This window comes from Procambarus clarkii, chromosome 76 (assembly GCF_040958095.1).
Source record: "Procambarus clarkii isolate CNS0578487 chromosome 76, FALCON_Pclarkii_2.0, whole genome shotgun sequence".
NCBI lineage: Eukaryota > Metazoa > Arthropoda > Malacostraca > Decapoda > Cambaridae > Procambarus > Procambarus clarkii.
This window is the reverse complement of record NC_091225.1, coordinates 7,603,879-7,608,817: the sequence shown is the minus strand read 5'-3', so window position 1 is coordinate 7,608,817 and position 4,939 is coordinate 7,603,879.

The window sequence follows — 4,939 nt, the reverse complement described above, 5'->3', positions numbered from 1 at the left end:
TTAAATTTTTCGTTCAGTGCTCGCATATGTATATAACTTTTTATTTAACTTACAAATTTAAGAATTTTTGTTCTCTGAGTGGAGCTTCATAGATCGTCGCAAATAATTATCAAGCATTGCACACACATACATACACACACATATAAATAGGATAACTACAGCAGCTTACTCTACACTGGCAAACGTTAGAACATCACTTTGAAACCTAAGTAAGGAGGCATTTAGGGCGCTTTACACTGCCTACGTGAGGCTAGTCTTAGAGTATGCCGCCTCATCAGTGATTCCCCATCTGAAGAAGAATATAAGGAAACTGGAAAAGGTTCAGAGGTTTGCAACGAGACTCATCCCAGAGTTACAAGGGATAGGGTATGAGGAGCGCCTGAAGGAACTGTGCCTTACGACACTGGAAAAAAGAAGGGAAGGGGGGGGGGGGATGACATGATAGTAACGCATAAAATACTCAAGGGGATTGACAAAGTGGACATAGACGAAATGTTCTTAAGGAATAGTATCAGAACGAGGGGACATCAGTGGAAGCTGGAAACTCAGATAAGTCGCAGAGATGTTAGGAAGTTTTCTTTTAGCGTGAGAATAGTAGAAAAATGGAATGCACTTAAGGAACAGGTTGTGGAAGCGAATACTATTCATAATTTTAAAACTAGGTATGATAGGGAAATAGGACCGAAGTCATTGCTGTAAACAACAGATGCTTGAAAGGCGGGATCCAAGAATCAGTGCTCGATCCTGCAGACAAAAATAGGTGAGTACACACACACACACATACAACCATACATATATTAGTGTATTTTGGTAGCAGTCTTTCTTGTAAACATATGTTGTTGAATATGACCGAAAAGGTAATGTTGGAAATTTCCAAGTTATTCTCATCCCTAATACAATAGGATGTATTTCCTGTATTAGGCTTCATAATCATTTAATACTCATTTACTAATCCATAGTATAATGGGATGTATTTCCTGTACTAAGTGTCATAATTAACTAACACTACTAATCCATAGTTTAGAATCACAGAATTCATTGCATTAGGATGTAGAACATCATTTAATTTCTCCTAAAATTGTGCTGTGTTGCGTCAGCCACCTACAAAGAACAAATTTCCATATATCTGTAGATCTAATTGAAGTCCAACCATTTACTTTCCTTTATCAAAGATAATTATTTAGTTATAGGTTTACTTTATTTAGAATACAAAAGTTTACTGGAAATCCTTTACCCAGCTTGATAGCTGCTCTAGTAAATAATAACATAATCTAAAATAATTTCAACCTCCAAAGGATTATCGTTTTATGTGTGCAGTCTACATTTATTGACCTGCACTGTGAGAATCAAACATTAACACATAAAGTATTTGATTCAGATATAAATAGTTTTCATAAACACTTCCTTCCCTATTTAGCTTTAATGAATAAATATAACTTATGTTCGGGCCCCCCCACTGGTAGCTATGCGCATGCGCGACTTTCGAGGAAGGACGGAGACTCTTGTCATATTAGATCCACTGGCAGCAAGGTGTTCCGAAGCGGTCTTTTTGTACCAGACAATTCTGCAAGCATCCGTACATCATCGGGCTTCAGATTGAGGACCCAGCTTACCAGAATCATGGACACCAGTTCGGCAGGCATTTTTACCTTTTTGTATTATTATTTTGAGCTCTAATAGTAATTAATATAGGTGCCATGTCGTGACGCTGCAGGCGATAAAATAAACCCCATGTAAGTGCTGTTTCTTACCCTCCAATTATTTAGATATTGCATTTATGTGTTCGAATACTAGTTTGGAGTGGAAATTATGGAATTTAATTATTGCAGCATGGTGCAACACCACTGAGGAAGCGCATGACTGTCAGATACTCATGTGTTCCAAGGATCATATCTCAAGGTGTTTCCTGACTGTTATAGAGAGTGGACTCCACCTACGTCCCTCTGTCACAGCTGAGATTTAATCAGTTTTCATTGTAGATAGTATGATTTAATTATTGAGAGTCAAGCATTTCTAATTATTGCATATTAATCAGATAAATGATTTGAATTTTACATGCAGTAGTATTTCAAGCATTATATTTTTTTATCATTATCTATGTGTGTGTACATATTGTCATTATTATTATTACATAATATATGTTGCACATAGATTAATCTCATAAAATATCCCCTTAAAATGTGTCTTGGGAAACTGATTCTGGAAGGTATAGAATAAACGGTTCATTGCTTAATAGAATAACAGAATTTAATTACATATAATCATAGAGATCCATAAACCACTGGTTCTCTCATTTAACATACTTTATGGTCCTTCGAGCTATCTTAGATTTAATCATTATTTGCTTTTATAGAATTATACATTTTATTAGTATTAAACTAGAGCCAGATTTCCCCACTGGTAAGATTAATAATTCTAACTCGAATCTTCTCAATATTTCTTACGTTTTTCATCACTGTCGAGTGTAACTGAAAAATTAACTCTCCAAAATTATTTTTTTACATTTTTATTTTTTGTTTGACACCTAAAAGCGTTTTGTAAGGGATTCTTTCAATCTCAAAGACTAGTGTATACATAACAAATATCAAGCTTATATACGTTTTGGGTGATGTGATATGACACAAATGTTTTGGGTGAGGTGGGTATAAATTGGGTATGAAAACATAAGAATGAAAGTAACTACAGAATCCCAATTGGCACACATTTTCTCTTACTGCTTCTAAGTTGGTTCGGGGTCTTGAAGTGGGTAGAATATAGTTATGCATTAATTGGCTGTTGATTGCTGGTGTTGACTCTTGCTGATGTCGAGTCTCCTACTATCGCTGTATCTATCGATGATTTCTGTGTTGCTTGTTATGATTTCACTGGTGATGGTCTGGTTGTGACAAGAGACTAAATGTTCCTTGATGGAGCCCTGTTGTGTGTGTGCATTGTTAATCGCCTAGAAAGAGACGTTTTTGTCTTGCCTATATAATGAGTTCTTAGGGGCTGACATTCCCCAAGTGGGCATGTGAAGGCATAGACGACGTTGGTGTCCTTCAAGGCGTTTTGTTTGTTGTCTGGGGAGTTTTTCATGAGTAGGTTGACCGTTTTTTAGGTTTTGTAGTAAACTGTTAATTGTATTTTCTGATTGATGTCTGTAGGGATAACGTTTCTACAAATAATGTCTTACAGGACACTTTCCTCCGTTTTATTAGCCGTCGAAAAGAAATTCTTGTACAACAGTCTAATACGGGGTACAAGTGTTGTGTTTTTTGACTCTTCAGAGGTGCATGGCATTTCATCTTTGTTTTTATGACGTCTTCAACATAACCATTAGAGAAGCTATTGTTGACAGGGACGTGCCTTACCCTACAGAGTTCTTCATCGACTTTTTTCCATTCTGAGCTGTGACTGAGATCCCGGTCGACGTAAGCATTGACAAGACTCCTCTTGTACCTGTCTGGGCAGTCACTATTGGCACTGAGGCACATTCCTATGTTTGTTTCCTTAGTGTTGACTGCAGTGCAGAAGCCTCCGTTCTTTTCCGTGACTGTTACATCTAGAAAGGGCAGCTTCCAATCATTCTCCATCTCGTAAGTGAAACTTAACACAGTTTCAACTGTTTTAACAGTTTTAACTGTTTCACAGTTTTAACTGTTCGAATGCCTCCTTCAGCTCCTGCAGACATCTAACATCAGTTACCTGCATAAAATGTTGACAACATACCTGCAGTATATGTCGGGTTTCAAGTACATGTCAACTAAAACCCTCTGCTCTATGGTACCCATGTAGAAGTTCGCAAACAGGACAGCTAGGGGAAAACTCATGGAGACCCCATCTACTTGCTTATACATGTGCCAATCTGGACTCAAGAAGGATGCCTCTTTACTGCAAGCTTGGAGTAGCTTTCTAAGTATGTTATGTAGTATGTCAAGAGAAGTAAAAGCCGGATCACGATTTACCCTACCATTATTATCATCCCTATTGTTTCATCCACAGGTAAGTTGGTAAACAGCGACTCTACATCCAAAGAGGTTCTTATCCCTGTGGCCCGTGCTCTCCACAGCAAGTCAACGAATTCCTTTGGAGATTTCAGGCCGAAAGCAAAAGGTACATAAGGAGTCAGCAAGCAGTTGATTCGCTTAGCCAATCTGTACGTGGGTGAGGGTATCTAGCTGATGATTGACCGAAGTGGGTTTTCATGCTTGTGGGTCTTGATATTCCCTATGCATAACTAGGTTTGTATTCCCCAATAACCTTTAGCAGGTGGAGTCCAGATTTCTTGGCGTTCACAGTTTCTATCAATCTGTTTAAATTCGTTTTCAATATGGCTGTAGGGTCCTTCGTTACCCTTTAGAATTTAGTTTGCACGGAAAGTATGAGGTTCGTTTTTGCCAGATATTCGTTTTATTTAAGAATAACATATATTAGTGACTGGTCACCTCTCTTGACGACTGTCTCCTTATTCTCACGAAGGCTCTTAGCTGCCGCTTTGAGCTTGGGACACAGTATGGTGCTTCTGTAGTTACCTGGAATCTTTCCTCCTTCTGCAATAATATCTGCTTGCAAGGTGTCTTTAGTGGTAACATTCTTTTGCGTCTCGAGGTCGAATATCTCGTCCAATAGGATCTCCAACTCCACTTTCCGGGCCATCTCCCTTGGTCTAGACATAACGTGACAGTTTATACCTAGATTCAAGGGAGTGATTATGTCCTCAGTGAGGTTGATTCCAGCAAGGTTTAAGAAGTCATCTCTGGGCCGTGGAATCGCCATAGGTCCTCCAAATAATGTTGTAAGTTTCGTGATGATCCTGGTTTCGGTGCTGTGGAGATGTCGATCTCTAAGGATGTCAAGGTGTTGCTCGATTCGAATACGGAGGTTTTCGTGAATATTGGTGTTTCTCCATTGGTCTGTAGCATGAAGTAGTTGCGCTTTGCTATCGTTGATCTCATTTTCT